General features: G+C 39.8%; 1 long non-coding RNA gene across 3 annotated transcripts; it reads left to right on the forward strand.

Annotated features, from left to right (window-relative positions):
• The first annotated feature begins 30 nt into the window (after window positions 1–30).
• On the forward strand, window positions 31–20854 carry LOC308639244. Of its 3 annotated transcripts, none has more exons than XR_014020023.1 (4): window positions 31–130; window positions 17358–17566; window positions 17693–17839; window positions 20736–20854. It is a non-coding gene; the product is annotated as an uncharacterized lncRNA (long non-coding RNA). The 3 variants fall into 3 exon arrangements; XR_014020024.1 differs by having other exon boundaries at window positions 37–130; window positions 17352–17566; XR_014020025.1 differs by having other exon boundaries at window positions 46–134; window positions 17352–17566.
• Window positions 20855–21323: the final 469 nt, after the last annotated feature.

Here is a 21323-nt window from a genome sequence, read left to right on the forward strand (position 1 = left end):
CGAAGACGTCAAAAAGGTCGGCGCGCACGCAGCGTGCCTTTTCTCCCCGCCCCTCGTCGAGTTCAGAGAAACGCGCAGGGCTGGAGTGACCTGAACGTTCATCAGTACCCAATGAGGCGCCCAGAGAAGCGTGAGTGCGTACAACTCGATGACACCTCCCACTTCTTCTCTACCCTGCTGAGAGGCTGCCCCGCCCCGAAGAGCTTTGCTTCCTGCTGCGCTAGTTTCACTCTTTTAGATGGTTTCTCTAAAGTTCCCAGCTTCTTTTACCCTTTTTTCGACCAGAGAGTGCTCCACACTGTATACCCGGGCTCAGATAAAAATGCAGGCCATTAAAATAGTAATTCAATTCTAGAATAAGGATTCACAGTTGTTATTGGAATGGGGTTTTAAGTCGCTCTGCCTGGAATCCAATCCTGTCGTCCCGTCTTTTGATAACCTGGGAAAGTTACTTCACCTCGTTATGCTTTGGTTTCTTTTGTAAAGTTTGGTTGCTGTATATGTGTGTGTGTTTTCCTAACTTTTTTCAATATTGAGGATGGAGCCCGTGGCCTTGCATTGGCTAGGCAAGCACTCTGCCCTTGAGCTAAATCCCCAACCACTTTCTAGTAATGTTTGGAAAATAACACAAAAGTGTCTATTTTATAGAAAATTATGAGTTTGTGCACATGATCCCCTTAGCAAAAGTTCAAGTGTAGAGTAAGCATTTATTAAATCCCTAGCACTTAAACTAGTGCCAGCATGCAGTTGACAGTACATATTTGTAGAGTTAATGTAGGAACTACAGACGAGGAACCAGGCCCACAATTACTAAGTAACTTTTGAAAGGCCACCATTAAAATAACTGCAGAGATGGGACTAGAATCCAGGGCTCCTAATTAAGAGTGCAAACTCCCTTTTCACTAAATATGTGATCTGTCTTTTAAAATTCACTGTTGTGCTCCACGTGGCATGTCTGTAATCCCAGCAATCCATGAGGCTGAGGCAGGAGAATCACAAGTTCAAAGCCAACCATTGCAATTTAGGGAGACCCTGTCTCAAAATACAAAATAAAATAAATAAATTAAGAAAGGGATGTGAATCAGTAGTTAAGTGCCCCTGGGTTCAATCCCTATTACAAAAAAAATTCACTTTACTACATATAACTATGTGTGTGTGTGTGTGTGTGTGTGTGTGTGTGTGTGTATAAAAGTGCACTGTCACTAGATCCCATTCAAATAACACTGAGTGGAGACTTAGCCGGATTTCCTAAAATCATATATATATATTGCAGTGATCCAGTTTAAGCAGATTGAAAGATTCAGGGAACAATGAAACAATGAACAAATAGATTATAAGCAATTACTATCCTGGCAGCACTACCCTAAATTCTGGGGCTATAATGTTAAAATAAGTTTCCTGCCTTCATAGAGCTCTCAGTCTGGCAGAGAAGAAAGACGTTAAACAATTCATTACAATGGTGGGATGTACACTAAAGGAACACACACAAAAAAATGAAGTCTAGGACTAGAAAGAAACTTAAGACTACAGAATATCTCCATTGTATACTCTGGTTTCTCTTCAAATTGTAGAAATCTTTTGTCTTTACTGAAAATTTCCATGGAGATGAGAAAATTTTAAACCAGGTTTTGAGGCCTTGTTTCAGCAAGGCAACATTAAAAAGAATATCTCCATTATATTTTGTTAATGTATGCATATTGTTTTATGTCACAGGGATTGAACCCAAGGGTGCTTAAACACTGAGCCACATCCCCAGCCCTTTTTATTTTTATTTATTTATTTGAGACAGGGTTTTGTTACCAATAATGAGGACAGGGTTTTGAGAAAAAAGAAAAAGAAGTTTTATTGCTTTGTAGCAAAGGAGAAGCCCAGAGGACTCCTGTCACAGAGGCTGTATTCTGCCCATCAGGGAGAACCAGGGGGCTTTTAAAACAGGTGATGCAAAGGCTACACTCTACTTGTTCTCTGTTAGAGTTTTAATTCACCCATATGCACTCACGCTTCTTCTTAATTTGGTAGTCATTTTGGAGATCTTCTGGTGCCATCCCCAAAGTCTTAATTACTTCCTTCGTGTGGTGGGTGTGTCCTCAAGAACAGGTAATTCTGCCTTGGATGGGGAAGAAAAGTGATCCTGTTTTCCCTGAGATTAGGGGAGAGATTGGGGAGGAGGAGGGAAAGAGGAAGGGATATATGTCCTTTAAAAATTAAGTCACAGGGCTGGGGATGTGGCTCAAGCGGTAGCGCGCTCGCCTAGCTTGTGTGTGGCCCGGGTTGGATCCTCAGCACCACATACAAACGAAGATGTTGTGTCTGCCGAGAACTAAGAAAAAATAAATAAATATTAAAATTCTCTCTCTCTCTGTCCCCCTCTCTCTCTCACTCTCTCTTTAAAAAAAAATAAATAAAAATAAAAATTAAGTCACAGTGGCAGAGCATCGAGGGCTATATTCAAAGCCTAAAATGGACTGCTTTTACATTTGAGACTGGCTTTGAATCTGGGATCCTCCTGCCTCAGCTTTGTAAACTGCTGGGATTACAGGTACATGCCTCCATGTATGGCCAGGGTATATACTTTGTCTGTGGTGAGGAGAGCTGGCTCTCTCTCTGCTTCCTGGTGTCATGTTCTGAACTGCTTTCCTCCACTACACTCTTCCTCCATGATGTTCTGCCTCACTGGGGCCCAGAGCAATGGAGCCTTATGTCTATGGACCGAAACCTCTGAAAATTGTGAGTGCAAAATGTACTTTCTTTTTCTAAAACTCTTCTTGTCAGGTCATTTGGTCAAAGTGGTGAAAAAGCTTACTAAAATAGAAAAATATAAAATGTTTTTTTCTAAAAAAGAGTAACTACCTGAAATGACAGATATATTGATTAGCTTGATTTTGGTAATCATTGCCAAATATGCCTCAGTAAAACTAGAAGAATATAAAATGATTTTTTCTTGGTACCAGGGATTGAATCCAAGCGTATTTAACTGCTTAGCCACATCTCAGCCCTTTTTAATATTTTATTTATAAATTTGCTGAGTTGCTTAGGGTATCATTAAAATGCTGAGGCTGGCTTTGAACTCGCAATCCCCCTGCCTCAGCCTCTCTAGCTGCTGAGATTACAGGGTTCCCCACCATGTTGGGCAAAAAAAATGATTCTTTTTATACAGGAAGGTAAACCAAACTGGATATAATGGTTCAAAATGCTCAAAAACAAACCATGGAATTTTCAACACCCAAAACTCTGTTAATAAGGGGTTGTCTAAAAATAAAATTTTCTACTTTAAGCAGGGCTTAAATATAATTGGCATTTGAAATGAATTTAGATGATTGAATTATTGTTAGGTGATTGCATTTTTAAAATGATATTCCTTTTTTAGTCTAATTTTAAAAATACATGCAACTAGTGTCTTGCCTAGCATGGTAAGACAGGCCTGGGGTTCAGTCCCAGCACCAGAAACAAACAATATAATACAATTAGTGAGGATTTAGGGAAGACAAGCCCCCTCACCCCTGCTGCTGGGAATATAAATTAGTTCAACCTTAACACAGGGTAATTTGACAATATAAAAATAATACTAACATTTATAAGGAGCTTGCTATTTGCTGAGCAATCTGTGAAGTGATTCATGCTAATTGACTCACTCAATTTTGCTATTCAATTTGCATCATTTATAATAATGAAATGCTCAAGACCCCTAACCTAACAATAGAATCCTGGTTAAATAGAGCATGGAACTTCTATACAATAGGATTGAAATTATCTATATTTATTAACATGGAAAGCTCTAAAAAATGTAGTAAGTCTTTTACAAAGGTTATAGAAGAGAATATGTAATATATTTTTTTCTGTTGTAATAAAAATAGAACCCAGGGCCTGATTATGCTAGCTGTACCCCAGCCGTTTCTATAACATGAGAAATTATATGAATATGTCTATGTGAATATGTTTAGTAGCGCTAGTAATATTGTGAATTTTTGTAGCGAAGTCCCTATCTCTTGTAGTTACATATTGAAATGTTTATGGACAAAATTATATGATATCCAGAAAGTGCTTCACAATAATCTGGAAGGGAGGGATGTGGCTGGGGTACAGATGTGATAAGATCAGTTTTGAGTTGATATTGAAATTATAAAAAGTATATGTGGTTTCATTATACTTTTCTTTCTACTTCTGTTTATGTTTGAAAGTCTTCAAAAGAAAGTTGGGGTTCAATCCCTGGCATGAAGTAAATAAATAAATATGAAATTCTAAAAAAAATAGTAACTACAGCCAGATACAGTTGTGCATGCCTATAATACCAGCTGCTTGGGAGATTGAGGCAGGAGGGCCACAGGTTTGAAGCGAGCCTCAGGAATGTAGGGGGGCCCTAAGCAACTTAGTGAGACCCCATCTCAAAATAAAAAAATAAAAAGGGCTGTGGATATGGCTCAGTGGTTAAGTGCCCTTGGGTTCAATCCTTGGTAAGAGAGAGAGAGAGAGAGAGAGAGAGAGAGAGAGAGAGAGAGAGAGAGAGAGACTTTTAAATAATGCTTGGCAAGTTCCTGACTTTTTTTTTCTTTTAAAGAGAGAGTGAGAGAGGAGAGTGAGTGAGAATTTTTAATATTTATTTTCTAGTTCTCAGCAGACACAACATCCTTGTTTGTATGTGGTGCTGAGGGTCGAACCCGGGCCGCAGGCATACCAGGCGAGCACGCTACCGCTTGAGCCACATCCCCAGCCCAAGTTCCTGACTTTGTAAACAATATATATTTATTGGAGGGCAAATGGTTTTGCTAAGTTTTTTTTTTTTCCTGGTATTGGGGATTGAACCCAGGAGGCTTTACCAATCAGCTATATCCCCAGCTGCCGCAGTCTTGGCTGGGCACAGAATCACGAGCCAATCAAGCAGGAACAAAACTTTATTTTGAAAAAGCCGCTAACACTCTCAGCGCCAGCAAGTCGAAAACCGGTCCTCCCACGAGGGTGTCCGACCGGAACCGCGCGCCGACCGGAACCCCCGGGGTCCCCCCGGACCTCCCCCGGAATTTCCTCCTACTATCCTTCCCCAACCAATGGGAACTCTCCAAGAGTCTGGTAACATGAGTCCGTAACATGAGTCCGGTAGCAGGCCAAGGTGAACAGCGGGAGTCCAATTTGCATATGAATGTAAATCTTAACATAATCATCTCAGTGGCTAGCTGGCGTCACTTTACAACCAAAGGTGCCATACATTGTATATTTGCTTGTGGCTCCTAGCATCTGCCCCCTTCTGTTTAATTAAGCAACAAGCAATGTGGCTAGGGACCGTGCCTGGTAGGTTGTCCAATTTAACATATGGTTCTTACCCGTCATGGGAGAACTGACCTTTAGGCGTCAGCTTCCTGTCTTAGGTTGAATCCACTGTAATCAGAGCAACCCGTCGCTGACTACCGGTCCAGCATTCAGCCATGCTCGTGGATAGGCCTATGCACCAGTGGGGGGGTGAGGTTCTTGCCTCACCTCTGTTGGCCCCCAAATTTTGCCTTGGTGCCAGTGGGGGGGTGAGGTTCTTTGCCTCACCTCTGTTGGCCCCCAAATTTTAGACCATCACTAGTAGAAGGGAGGAGGATACAGAAATGCCACGACACCAAGCCAATTGATGGCTCCTTGGAAAAATTGCGTCACTGGTGACACCATCAGCAAAGATATGCCAGTATTACCACAATAAACATGGGGTGAGCTGGCAAGGAAATTGCATCACTGGTGACACCATCAGCAAAGATATGCCAGCAGTACCACAATTCGGTGCACCAGATGATATTTCACAATGTATGCAACTGATATATAGTCCAGGCAAGTTCTGCAAGCAGTTCAAATTGGAGGAGTCTATCAATATGTCCATATCCTCCCAAAGTAAATCAAGTCCTTGATAGCATTACTTGTTGAGTTATATTCATTGATGCATCAGTTTATACAGTTTACTGTGATAGCTATCATAGAAGCTGTAGTTTGGTTTTATCTCAGTCTTCACTGGAATTGGGATGGAGATGGAAATTCTGGCAATGATGGTAAAGAGACATTATCCTGAACAGAATTATTAAATATAATAAAAAGAAAAGGTGAAAGTAAACAAACAGATCTGTTAAACTCCTTTAAAAACAATCCTTAACAGCCGTTTACCAAATTTAAATTAGTAAACAAACAGATCTGTTAACCATCTTTAACAACAATCATAAACAGCTGTTCACCTAATTTAAATTAAACCATATAAATCACGTGAATAAAGAAAAAATTCGGATCCATTTTTTCATGAGCGCTCCTCATATAAGAAATATGGACATACACACATACAGACATACAACACAAAACAGAAGTGTGCACACAACATACAACACATAAGACAATAGTAAATAAAGGCCTTGTAACTATACTTAGGTGAAATCTCCATTGCAATGTTTAAAAACTCCACAGTCAAAAAAAAAAAAAAAAAATAAATAAATAAATAAATAAATAAATAAAAAATAAAACACAGTCAAAAAATAAAACTGATCAGAAAAACATTAACCTAGGTTTGTATGAGCTCAAAAATAAAATAGAACTTTATGATGTGGAAAAATGCAATAATAAAATAGATACTGAAAAAAAAAAACCTTGGTTAATCACTGTCGCAGATGTAAGAATAGCCAAGCTGGAGCTCTGGATGTCAGCTGTTATGGATTTGAGTCAAATCATCTTCTTTTTCTGTAGAAATTGTTTTAGTTAATCTCTCTGGAATCCAAATTGGTTGCTGTTCATCCTGTGGGAAAACACAGACAGCGCCCCGATTCCAGACTATCACTGGATCCGGGCCTTTCCATTGTCCTGTTAGAATATCTTTCCAAAGTACCTTAGGCTTATGTACATTTTTGGGGTACAAATGTCTTTCCGCAGCACTAAGTCCCGATGAATCTAAATTTAAAAAGTTTAGAGTAAAAAGGGTTATTTTAAGTTTATCTTTGGGGGATATATACCCCTTTCCAATTCCCTCCTTTTGTTTTAATAAGTACATTTTAATAGTTTGATGAGCTCTTTCAACTATGCCTTGTCCTTGTGGATTGTATGGAATTCCTGTTATGTGAGTAATACCAAATGATGAGCAAAATTGTTTAAAAGAGGAGGAAGTATAACCAGGACCGTTGTCCGTTTTTAACTGTTTTGGAACGCCCACAGTGGCAAAATTTTGTAAGCAATGAGCTATAACATCTTTAGTTTTTTCTCCGGCATGAAGGGAGCCCATCAAAAATCCGGAAGAGGTATCAACTGTAACATGTAAATATTTTAATTTTCCAAATTCTGGCAAGTGTGTGACGTCCATCTGCCAAATATGGTTAGGTATTAGTCCTCTAGGATTGACTCCAAGATTAACTTGTGGTAAAAATGTCACACAATTTTGACATTGTTTTATTATATGTCTGGCCTGTTCTTTAGTTATTTTAAAACGCTTTTGTAAAGTATTAGCATTGACATGGAACCTTTTATGAAAATTTATAGCTTCTTCTATTGTGGAGAAAATATGTATGTCATGTGTAGATTTATCTGCTAGTTCATTGCCCATACTAAGGGCTCCAGGCAATCCTGTATGTGCCCTGATATGACCTATGAAGAATGGATCTTTTCGGTCCCAGATTAGACTTTGTATATCGGAAAACAAAGAGAAAACAGTAGAGGAAGGGGAAATCCTACCAGCATCTTCAAGGGAATTAATAGCATTAACTACATACTGACTATCAGAAAATAAATTAAATACAGAATCTTTAAACATCATAAAAGCTTGTAATACTGCATTAAGCTCTACCTTTTGAGCTGATTGTTTGGGTACTAAAAATGTAAAAGTTTGATCAGGAGTAACTACTGCTGCTGTACCATTGTTTGACCCATCAGTGAATATATTTGGAGCATTTATGATAGGGGTTTTTCTTGTCATTTTTGGAAAAACTACAGGATGCTTAGACCAAAAAGACAACAAAGGATTAGATGGTAAGTGATTATCAAATGAAACACTAGTTTTACACAGGATTATTGCCCAAGTATTTAACTCATTAGCTAACTCATCAATTTGATCCATAGTATATGGAGTAATAATTTTATTGGGAGAAATCCCAAACACTCCCTTAGCTGCTTTTATTCCTTTGAGTATTAATTGTCCTACAGCCTCAGGATATCTAGTAAGAATAGTGTTAGGGGAATAAGATAAATGTATCCACAATAATGGACCTTCTTGCCAAAATACTCCTGTAGGAATATTTTTTGTTGGTAGTACAATAAATAATAAAGGCAAACTTATATCAATTCTATCCAAATGCATATTTTCCATATATGTTTCAATGATTTTTAATACTTTTCTTGCTTCAGGCGTTAACATGCGGGGTGAATTTGGATCTGATGGACCTTTTAGAATATCAAATAAAGGTCCTAACTCTCCTGTTGGTATGCCTAGATAAGGCCTTATCCAATTTATGTCTCCCAATAACTTTTGAAAGTCATTAAGTGATTTGAGTTGATCTACTCGTATTTGAATTTTTGGTGGACGGACCATGGTTGAGGATAATAGAACTCCTAAATAATTAATTGGAAGATTTAATTGTACTTTATCTATTGCTATCTCTAGATTATAGTTTTTCAATAAGTTTGTAAGTGTGGCATAACATTCTAGTAATGTGTTTTTATCTTTATGTGCCAATAACACATCATCCATATAGTGAAATATTTGTAGTTCAGGATTTTGGTTTCTAAGTGGCTGGATTGCTTTATTAACATAAATTTGACACATAGTTGGGCTGTTAGCCATCCCTTGAGGGAGTACTTTCCATTCATATCTCTGATCAGGACCTTCATGATTCAGTGCAGGGATAGTAAATGCAAAATGTGGACTATCCTCGGGATGAATTGGAATTGAAAAGAAACAATCTTTAATATCTATAACTAAAACATGCCAGGTTTTTGGTAAAGCAGACAATTGAGGAATCCCTGATTGAGCAGGTCCCATAATAACCATCTCATTATTAATGGCTCTTAAATCTTGTAATAATCTCCATTTACCAGATTTCTTTTTAATGACAAAAATGGGAGTATTATAGGGGGATACGGAAGGTTGTATATGTCCTTCCGCTAACTGTTGTCTGACCAAGTCATGGGCTACTTGTATCTTTTCTTTAGTCAAGGGCCACTGAGGAACCCACACTGGTCTTTCTGATTTCCAAGTAATTTTGATTGTCTCAGTGGCCCTTTCTGAAAACCCAATTCATGTCTATTTATTTCTTGATCTATTTGAATAGGTGCTGTCATACCTTGTTCTTGTTCTCTTAATCTTTTTTCTTTCCTAAAGCCTTGTTTAGCCCTAGTAGTGGGCGCGTTAGGATTGATGTTATTTGTTAATGTCAATCCTAATTGATCTAGGACATCTCGTCCCCATAAATTTACAGGAAGATGATCCAATACATAGGGCTGTATAGTTCCTTCACATCCTTCAGGATCCCTCCAATCTAATACCATAGCACTTCTATGGGGATTTGTTGCCACTCCTAGGCCTCGAAGCGTTTGAGTGGCTTGTTGTAATGGCCAATATTTTGGCCATTCTTGACGAGAGATGACACTAAGGTCAGCTCCTGTGTCCAGCAGCCCATTAAAGTCATGTCCTTGAATATTTAATTTTAGCATTGGGCGAGAATCTAAATTCAAAGACAGCATAGCCCAATCTACACCTGTGGAGCCTAATCCCTTGGAACCTCTTTCTACATTACAACTGGAAAATTTATCATGCAGGCTGGGTATTATTAATAACTGTGCTATTCTATCTCCTGGTGAAATTACTGATATACCTCTTGGAGAACTAGCTATAATTTTTATTTCACCTTCATAATCGGGATCAATTACCCCAGGACTTATCATAAGTCCTTTTAGTGTAGAAGAACTGCGTCCCAATAATAAGCCTACTGTTCCCTGGGGAAGAGGTCCTTTTACTCCTGTGGGAATGATTTGAATTCCCATCTCTGGGGTTAGTACTGCTCTGGCAGAGGCGCAGATGTCCAGCCCTGCGCTCCCTCTAGTTTGTCTGATGAGGGATTTAATGGATAATGCGTCCTGGGCACTACCTTGATGGGGCTGTTGGGTTCCTCCATTGCCCCATATATTTGTGGTTTGGGGCCCCGGGGCATTGGGCCCTCTAGTCCGTTTTTTGGCAATGGAGCTTGATACCTTTCTCCACGATATCGTGGGTAAACACTTGGTCCTTGTTCGTTTTTTGATAACGGAATACCCTCTATGGTGGTTTGAGAACGGCATTCATTAGCCCAATGTCTCCCTCTACGGCATCGTGGGCAAATACCTGGTATTCTATTCCTTTGATATCCAGCTTTGTTAAACCCTCCTCTTATGGGGCAACTCCTTTTAAAATGTCCTGTTTGATTACAATTATAGCATGTTCTTGGCCTGGCATCTAAAGCCTGTTGTACTGCTGCTAAGACTTGCCCCTGTTCATTAATGTCTCTACATAATTTAATATATGTGTTTAAATCCTCATGTCTCCATGGTCTAATGACCTCTCTGCAGCAACGATTTGCTTGGTCATAAGCCAGTTGTTTTATAAATGGCATTACCTGTTCTGTATTTCCAAATATCCTAGAGGCTGACTGAATAAGTCTATCTACAAATTCAGCATAAGGTTCATTAGTTCCTTGTATTACCTTAGATAATTGACCTTGTAAGTCTCCATGCCCCTGTAAAGTTTTCCATGCCCTAACTGCATCTACAGCAATTTGTGCGTACACACCAGGGTCATATTCAATTTGTTGTCTTTGACCCTCATAAGGTCCCTTCCCCAAAAGCATGTCCATATTTCTTTGAGGGTACCCAGCTTCTGCATTTCGCCTAGCTGTCTCCATGCAAAATTCCTCATTGGCAACCTTCCATAACAAATATTGTCCTCCGTTTAGCACAGATCGACACATGTTAGCCCAATCTGCTGGTGTCATGTCCAAGTTGGTAACAGATTCAACCATGCTTATTGTGAAGGGAGCTTGCGGCCCATAGGTCGTTACAGCCTCCTTTAATTGCTTTATTGTTTTGAAATCTAAAGCACGGTGAATTCGTTGCCCTCCTGCCTGCTCAAGTACAGGGCATGCTAATCTTTGGGGTCCTGCCTCAGAATTCCGTCCATCAACTACGGTAGTTGAGGGCCGCTCAGCGGTAGATGGAGCTGTTGGCTGAGTTACGCCCTCTGGTGATAGAACGGAGTTGGTAGCAACCTCCTGTTGTAATTCTCCACCTGATGGCTGCTTGTCCTCTAAGCTTGCTTTCTTTAAATTCTCCTCTGTCTGACTAGCTTGAGAGACCTTCTCTTTTGCTTGACCTAGCGTTTTTTCTACCATAGTCTGGACCTCTAACAATTTACTTAACAGTTTTTCGGTTTGTTTTTTATTGGATTCTAATCTACTATAACCTAACCCAATAAGGTAGGATAAAACAAAGCCGAAGCAGAATGAAACAAAGACGGAGCAGACAATGGTTGTATCAATTTTCTCTTTCTCAGGGCTGAATAACTTCAAACCTTGAGCCAACCATTTTTTCCAGTTCGCCTGAGAAAATTCTAGGGCTAGGGAGCTCGAAATGAAAACAAAATAAATCAAAACAAGAACACATTGTTTTCTGAGAAGGTCATCCATCCTGTCGCCTTCCCTCAGGGGCGAGCAATTTACTCACCTCTAAGCTTCAGGCGTTCCCCGCACGGGCCGCCAAATGCCGCAGTCTTGGCTGGGCACAGAATCACGAGCCAATCAAGCAGGAACAAAACTTTATTTTGAAAAAGCCGCTAACACTCTCAGCGCCAGCAAGTCGAAAACCGGTCCTCCCACGAGGGTGTCCGACCGGAACCGCGCGCCGACCGGAACCCCCGGGGTCCCCCCGGACCTCCCCCGGAATTTCCTCCTACTATCCTTCCCCAACCAATGGGAACTCTCCAAGAGTCTGGTAACATGAGTCCGTAACATGAGTCCGGTAGCAGGCCAAGGTGAACAGCGGGAGTCCAATTTGCATATGAATGTAAATCTTAACATAATCATCTCAGTGGCTAGCTGGCGTCACTTTACAACCAAAGGTGCCATACATTGTATATTTGCTTGTGGCTCCTAGCACCCAGCCCTTTTTTATTTTGAGAGAGGGTGTTGCTAAATTGCTGAAGCTGAGATTGGAATTTGTGTTCCACCTGTCTCAGCCTCCCAAGTAGCTGGGATTACAGGTGTGTGGCACCATGCTGGGTTTGTTAATTTAAAACAAGATCTCAGGTGGTAATTGAATAGAAAAATATTTAAAAATGAGATTGCAAGCATGAATATGCTTGAAAACACAGATGCAATTCATTTAGAGGCCACAATATGCTCAAAAATAAATAATACTAGCATGCATGAGGTCCTCAGTTAGATCCCCAACAATGCAAAAACACTACTAATAATAATATTAATAAATTTGTTCAGACAATATATTTTGGTTTTTGAAGATAAACCATTGAGAAACTCTAGACAGAAAAGCTACATGTGTTACTGTTACTTTATTTAGGTAAACACAGAAGATATTTTTAGCCCTCAAAAAAAAGATTTATGCAGAAAATAATCCACCTTAGATTTTCTTCACTATTTATTATTCCAGTGAATGTTTATGGAAAGTTGGTTATTTTCCCAAAGGCCTCTGGAAAGATTTGAATGCTCATGTGCAAGTGAATCAACAATTTGATGACCTCTCAGCTAAATAATGCATGCACTTCACAGAAATGTATTACCAAAGCAGTGTTGTCAGTTTTCAATGCAATTTTGCCTTACTTTCTCTGCATATGAAGGCAACCAAATTCAAAAGCAACCCTCCCATACAAGATGCAACTTGGTGTGCTTAGGGAAATGTTTAGTGCATGTTAGTGAAATAAACTGTTTATTTTATGCATAATATTCCATTATGAAGATAATTCAACCATTCTCTTAATAATATTTCCCATTCTTTTATTAAAACAATGATGCATTTTCCCTTACACATTTAGTCTTACATGCTGGTTCTTTAATTTTTATGGGAAAGATTTCTAGAAGTAGGCTTGCTGGTCAAAAAGTGAATACTTTTTTTTTTTTTGGTACTGGGAATTGAACTCAGGGGCACTCGGCCACTGAGCCACGTCCACAACCCTATTTCGTATTTTATTTAGAGAGAGGGTCTCACTGAGTTGCTTAGTGCCTCATTTTTGCTGAGGCTGGATTTCCTTTGGTACTGTGAGTTACCCCCCAGCTCCCTTGCTAATTTTTAACTTTTTTGCCATTTGTATTTCTTTCTCTGTGAATGGTCTGTTTTTTCAGGTTGGCAGTTATCTTATAGAATTCCCCATGCTTTTAAGATCTTTAATTGATTTCTGTATTAAGGCTATAGATTTTTGTAATGTGAATAACAAATACATTTTTCTGTAGTGTTTTCCTTGATGTTTGATGTTTAATCACACACATATTTTAAGTTTTGTAATGTTAAGTTGGTCCATTCTTTCCTTTTGGATTTCTGTTTTTGATTTCTACCTTTAGAAAGTGTTTTGCCACAAAACATATCTATAGAGTTCAGTGGTGGTTAACAATTTCCTGCCTTAGGTTAGTGCAACCATGTTTTCTCTGAGGTACCCTGCCCCCTGCCCAATCTAGTCAGAGTCAAGCATGGTAGCACATGCCTGTAGTCCCAGTGACTTGGGAGGCTGAGGCAGGAAGATCATAAATTGAGGGACCAGTGTCTGCAATTTAGTGAGGCCCTAAGCCACTTAATGAGATCCTGACTCAAAATAAAAAAAAAAAAATTAAAAAGGGATGGGGTTGTGGCTGAGTGGTTAAGCACCCTGACTTCAATCATCTTTAGTACAAAAAAAAATCTAATCTATGGAGTTCACAACACAAGATGGAATATTATAAGTGAATATGTGAAGGCAATTTATCAACTTCAAATAGGGCATTATGTAAAAATGTGGATGTGTAACCGATGTGATTCTGCAATCTGTATATGGGGTAAAATTGGGAGTTCATAATCAACTTGAATCTAATGTATGAAATATATGTCAAGAGTTTTGTAATGTTTTGAACAACCAATAAAAAAAAAGAAAAAAAAAAAGAAAGCACAAGATGTGTTACAATTCAATGTTGTCTAACTTCTCCCAAGCCAGAGAACATTTTGTCTTTTCATACATTCCACTTAGCATTCTAAGGACAGTTAAATCTTTACCAGAGCTATTCTTTTGTGAAGTAAAATTGGAGACTGGGGTGAGCTGAATTTAGCCAGAGTTTTGAAATGTCATGTTTTCACTGGAATGTTTTCTTTTCTTTCTTTAATTTTTTTATAGTTGTAGATGGACAACATGCCTCTATTTTTTGTTTATTTTTAAACAAATAAACTGGGTGCTAAGGATTGAACCCAGTGCCTCACTTGTGCTAGGCAAGCACTTTGCCACTGAGCTACAGCCCCAGTGCCTGGAGTGTTTTCTTTCTTTCTTTCTTTCTTTCTTTCTTTCTTTCTTTCTTTCTTTCTTTCTTTCTTTCTTTGTGTGGGGGGTGTACTGGAGATTGAACTCAGGGGCACTTGAACACTGAGCCACATTACCAGCCCTATTTTGTATTTTATTTAGAGAGAGGGTCTCACAGAGTTGCTTAGCACCTCATTGTTGCTGAGGCTGGCTCTGAACTTGTGATGGTTCTGCCTCAGTTTCCAATCTGCTGGGATTATAGGCGTGCACCACTGCATCTGGCAAGTGTTTTCTTATATGTGGTTGCACATAGAGACTTGGTCTTGTGGGATTCTGCTTTGTATCTGGGCCATATAGAGTAATACAGACATCATTTTTATAAGGAGAAGGGAGGAAGAAGGTAATGTTTACTAAGAAGTAGGTCCTATACTAGGTACTATCCTTCCTTCCTTCCTTTCTTTTTTTTTTCCTTTGGTACTGGGAATTGAACCCAAGGATAGTCAACCACTGAGACACATCCTTAGCCATTTTTATATTTTATTTAGAGACAGGGTCTTGCTAAGTTTCTTAGGGCCTCACTAAATTGCTGAGGCTGGCCTTGAACTTGTGATCCTCCTGCTTCAGCCTCCCAAGCCACTGGGATTACAGGCATGTGCCACCATGCCCAGCTAGGTGCTGTCCTTTCAACCCTCCCAATTTAACAATGAAGCAGTGAACAAATTCAGATTTCCTTGGACACTAAACAAGCCTAAGGTTTGGGCCTGTCTCCCTTGCATGAACCCTTTTATGTTCCTGGAAGGGTCCTGAATTGATAGGCTATAAATGTTTGTGAAATTTGTGAAAATAAATTAGAAATGCAGTTAGTTAGCTAGCCCTCACTCTCTATTCTTTTTTCCCCTCTGTCATTTTCCCCCTCAGGTTGAGTAGTTAGAATGATTCTAGTAGAATGAGAACAGGCATTTCGGGGATCCATCTGAAGAGAAATCAAGTTGCAGATAAATTTACTTCTGGTGAATGAAATATATTAGTGTTGTTTGCTGTCAGTGTTGTGTTAGGAACTACATGGACTACCTCCAAGAAAGTTGTGTGGTCCTCAGAGTTGGAGATTTTGAGAAAATTGAGCCCCCCCCCCCCCCCCCCGTTTTTGTCTCTATTTCCTTCTCCTTAAATCAGTTTCTTTCCCTTTGAATAGCCCTCGGAAAGCTTTTGTTGTGAGGGTCTTGATATTTTAGTTTCCCAGGTGATTGGGGGTTATGGTAGTTTTGGTGATAAGTGAGGGGCCAGGGCTACCTGGTAGGAGATGCAATTATGGCTGGGGGAGGTTTTAACATAACAAGCCCCCATCTGCCAGGTGCTCATCTGTCAGATAAGGCTCCCTGTGGTTTTTTGTCACCATTCATTGTCTAGGTGTCTTTTCCCTGCTTACCCATTGATGGCTGACTAGTAGCAATATTTGAAAGTATTGTTTCTTCTTGATGTTTTAAATGTTTGTGGCATTCATCAGTTTTTAAAATTTATAGTGGGCTGGGGATTTAGCTCAGTATTAGAACACTTGCCCAGCATGTCAAGGCCTCTTCTTCAGGTGTCTTGTTATTACCACAAACTTGGTCCTTGTCCCCGATGCCAATCCAATAAGGAGTATACAATTTTCTCCAAATTGTATATTGGAGAAAGAGTAAAAAGAAGTTCTATTGCTTTGCAGGCAAAGGAGAAACACAGGGGTCTGGTGTCCCAGAGGCTGTGTTTCTGCCCATCAGGGGAAATAGGGAGCTTTTAAAGAAGTGATTCAAAGGCAATATTCTCTGTCAGAGTTGTAATTCATTTGTTAATTTGGGCAGAGCAGCAAGGGTTATATTCAAAGCCTAAACTGGACCAATGTTAGACTACCTTCTCACTCTCCCTGCTGAGCCTATAGTTAAACTCTGCAGCATAACGGAGATACCCTTTCCTCAATCAGCCCAGGCCTATGGTCCCCTCCTCCCATGCACCCCATACCTGAGTATGTTTTCTACAATTATCTACTTTTTTTTTTTTTTGGTACTAGAGATTGAACCCAGGGTCACTTAACCACTGAGCCACATCCTCAGCCCTCTTTATTTTTATTTTGAGACAGGGTCTGGCTAAGTTGCTCAGACCCCCCCCCAAAAAAAAAAAAAAGTTGCTGAGGCTGGCTTTGAATTTAGGATCCTCCTGTCTCAGCCTTCTGAGTCACTGGGATTAACAGCATGTGTCACTGTGCCTGGCCCCAGCTCTAATTAAAAAAAAAAAATTTAAATTGTTGGTGGACCTTGATTAATTTATTTATATGCAGTGCTGAGAATTGAGCCTAGTGCCTCACACATGCTGGGCAAGTGCTCTACCACTGAGCCACAACCCCAGTCCTTCAGCCCTATTTTTAAAGGCCTCAGGGGTAGTGTACAGAACATGTTGAAACAGAATCCTGTCCCAAGCAATTTGACAATCTCCAGTGTTGGGAAGAATTTGACATAGGCAGTGCCATTTTTTTTTAAAGAGAGAGTGAGAGAGGAAAGAGAGAATTTTTAATATTTATTTTTTAGTTCTCGGACACAACATCTTTGTTGGTATGTGGTGCTGAGGATCAAACCCGGGCCGCACGCGTGCCAGGTGAGCCACATCCCCAGCCCCAAGGCAGTGCCATTTTGAAATGTATACTCCATATTAGAAGAATCATCTCAAACTCACTCTGACTCCCTGACCTCAACCCCATTATCAAGCAAAGAACCCCCAAACACTCCCATTATCCTCAGAAAGGAAATTGTTTTCTGGGACTGAAATTCTTATTTTTTGGGGGGTGGGGGTGGGGGGTGGGTACAGGATTGAACTCGGGGGCACTGGACCACTGAGCCACATCCCCAGCCCTATTTTGTATTTTAATTAGAGACAGGGTCTCACTGACTTGCTTAGTGCCTAACTTTTGCTGATGTTGGATTTGAATTCACCCTCGTCCTGCCTCAGCCTCCCAAGCCACTAGGATTACAGACAGGCACGCACCACCGCGACCCCATGGGACTGAAATTCTGAAGACACCTGAAAGGACCCTTCTCTAAATGGCCCAACTGCAAAATTCCCCACATATGTGCTCCAAGCTCTAAGGTAAGGATGGTTTTCAGTCTCTACATGTCCCCCTCCACAGGTTTGTCCCAAATAAACCATTGTTACTTTTGAGCTGCCTCTCCCCTCTCCTTATTTTGTTCATTCGATTATTTTCCTTACACCCAGATAATTCAAGTAAGAAGAAGGGCACACAAGAGAAGTTGCCCATTGAAAACTCATTTGTTGCCAGGCACAGTGGCACAGGTCTGTAATCCCAGCAGTTTGGGCAGCTGAGGCAGGAGGATTGCAAGTTCAAAGCCAGCCGCAGTAACAGTGAGTCCCTCTATCAAAATTAAAACTAAAAAGGGCTGGGGGATGTAGCTCAGTGGTTAAGTACCCTTGGGTTAGATCCCCAGTACCAAAAAGAAAAATCGTTTGTTTTATTTTTGGACAGGGTCCCCCAGCAAGGACAATTTTATTTTGATACTCTGTGCCCAAGACTTGGCATTTTGTACCTGCCTTCTCTTCTCTCTTCAATTCCACAGCCCTTTGCCCAGCCCTTTCTAGCATATGGGCTAATTTTCACCCACCCTGAGTCAGTTCATTGACTGTTTTACAAGCTTTGAACAGTCCTTCAAACAGCTCCTGTTGTATCTGCTGAATTTTCCAAATGTCTTTAAATATTAGGCCTTAGCCATTCAGTAATCTTTCCCCAGACTATGCCCCATACCTGCTGTGATTTTTATATGTGTAACATATTTGTTTGAGGTCTGGTAGAACTGGCATTTGTCAAGGCATAGTTTCAGGCTGTTATTCAGGTGATCCAGTAATATAAGGAGCTATATTGTTTCTCTTCTCCAAAGCTCTGATACATATAATTATGCCACATAAACAAATTAGCAACTCCAGATAATCCTTATCATCAGTTGCCTTTGGGGGGGATGGTGCTGGTGATAGAAGGCTTTGCACATGCAAATCACTGATCTACATTTCCAATCTACCTATTGCTTTTTCCATTAAAATCTGGGAGGTGTCTGGGGCTCAAAAGATGTGTGGGAAAGCCTTTCAAATGGGTAAACTTCATAGAGCAGGAGAAAGCTGTTTTTTCTTTGCCTCAGACATCTATGGATTTAATAATAGCACTTCTCGAGCACAACATTGGAAATAATGGATTTCCTACCATGCAGTCTAGAGGTTACTCTGAACACAGAGATCTCATTCTCTGATCTCCTTGAAGTGAAGACAGATAATAGAACATCAGTATTCCCTTTGTTCAGAGTTTGCCCTTTCCTACCAGGAGTTTTCCTTCTTTCCCTTTACATATTCATTGCTTCAGCTAAATAGTAGTTCCTAACCCTGACTGCCCATGTAATATATGAAGCTTCTTATAAAACATCTATTTCTGGGCCTCATCTAATCTTAGAGATCAGATTCTAACTTTTTTTTTTTTTTTTTTTTTGGAACTGAGGATTTGACCCAGGGGCACTTGATTTCTGAAGTATATCCCCAGCCCTTTTTTATCTTTTGAGACAGAGTATGGCTAAATTGCTTAGGGCTTCACTAAATTGCTGAGGCTGGCTTTGAATTTGCCATCCTCCTATCTCAGCCTCCAGAGTTACTTGGATTATAAGCATGCACCCCCACACCAGCTGAGATTCTAACATTTTCTAAATGTCTATACTAGGCCCTGTGCCCAGTTATAAGTATGGGCAATTCAATCATGGTCCTTGTTCCATGTAGTTCATAGTCTAGGGACACATGTAGTTCATAGTCTAGGGACAGAGACAGACAAATAAATACATATATATGTATATATTCTTACTAAATATATATACATATATACACATGTGTGTATATCCCATGAAAATGCAGTTTAACTACATATTATTTTCTTAATCTAGCTTGTTTCTCTTAAAACCATGCCTATGAACCAGGTATGTTGACATGTGCCTGTAATTCCAGAGACTTAGGAGGCTGAAGCAGGAGAATCTCAAGTTCAAGGCTAGCCTCAGCAACTTAGCAGGACTCTGTCTCATAATAAAAAATAAATTAAAAGGGTGGGGTCTTATCTCAGTGGTTAATTGCACCTGGGTTCAATCCCCAGTTCCCCCCAAACAAAACATAAACTCATGCCATATGAGTGATGTTAAGCATGGATTTTTTTTTATCAAGTCCTGATATATAGGAAGATGAGACTTCTAGGGTTATTGGATGACATAAATTGAAGATTTTTTAAAAAGTAAGATTAAACGAATATATATAGAGATTTTATTTTACAATAAAACAAAACCTGAAAATAATCCAGATGTTCTTCAACAGACGAATGGTTAAATAAACTGTGGCACATCACCATACAATATTACTCAACAAGAAAAAACAATGAACTGTTGATAAATGTGACAGCATAGATCAATCTCCAGAAAATTATGCTGAATAAAAACAAACAAAAAAAGGCCAGCTGGGTGTAGTGGCACATGTCTCTAATCCCAGCATTTGGGGAGGCTGAGGCAGGAGGATCTCAAGTTCTAGGGCAGCTTGGACAACTTAGCAATACCCTGTCTCAAAATAAAAAGGACTGGAGGTGTAGTTTAGTGGCAGAGTGACCCCAAGTTCAATCCCCATTAATGCAAAAACAAAACAGAACAAAAAAGAAAAGGCCAATCCCCAAAGGTAATGCACTGTGTGATTCCATTTATGTAACATTCCTGAAATGACAAAATTATAGAGAAGGAGGAATGACTAGTGGGTTCTAGGGGTTAGGGAAGCAGAGTGGGAGGGAGGTGTGATTATGAAAGGGCAACCTGAGGGATCCTTGCGATGGAAACGTTCTGTCTTTATTGTGGTAGTGGTTATGCAAGGCTACACATGTGATAAAATTACTCACCCACACATGCACACACAAATGATATATAACTGGTGAAATCTGAATAAGCACTTTGGATTCTACTAATGTAAATTTCTTGGTTTTGATATTTGTTATGATTTATATGTGAGGTGTTCCCCAAAAACTCATATGTGAGACAATGCAAGAAGATGTAGAGATGAAATGATTGGGTTAAGGCTCTCATAACCTAATTAATGAATCAATTCCCTGATGGGATTAACTGAGTGGTGACTGAAGGCTGATAGGGTGTGGCTGGAGGAGGTGGGTCCCTGGGGGCACACCTTTGGGGTATATATTTGTTATCTGGTGAGTGGAGTCTCTCTCTCTGCTTTCTGATTATCACAGGAGCCACATCTCTTTGCTACAGTCTTCTGCCATGATGTTCTGCCTCACCCTGGGCCCCAAGGAATGGAGCCAGGTATCTATAGACCAAGACCTCTGAAACTGTGAGCCCTCTATTAAACTTTTCCTCCTCTAAAATTGTTCTGGTCAGATCTTTTAGTCACAGCAGCAAAAAAGCTAAAACAATATTGTATTAAAGTTGTACAGATTGAGCATCCCTAGTCTTAATATGTAAAATCTGAAATACTCTAGAATCCAAAACTTTTTGAGTAGCAACATGATTCCACAAGTGGAAAATTCTACACCTGACCACCTGTGATGGGTTATAGTCAAAATGTAGGCATACCAAACATACAATTACCTTTAGGCCATATGTATAAGGTATGTATGAAACATAAATGAATTTCATGTTTAGACTTGGGTTCCATCTCCAAGATATCTCATTATGTATATTCAAATATTCCAACATCTGAAAAAAATTCTAAATCTGAAACACTTCTTCTGGTCCCAAGAATTTTGGAAAAGGTGTATTCAACCTGTATAAGATGCTAACATTGGTGGACAGTAAGGAAAGAGTGCATAGAACTTCTC

Source organism: Spermophilus citellus (assembly GCF_964194105.1).
Source record: "Spermophilus citellus genome assembly, chromosome: X".
Classification (NCBI taxonomy): Eukaryota; Metazoa; Chordata; class Mammalia; order Rodentia; family Sciuridae; genus Spermophilus; species Spermophilus citellus.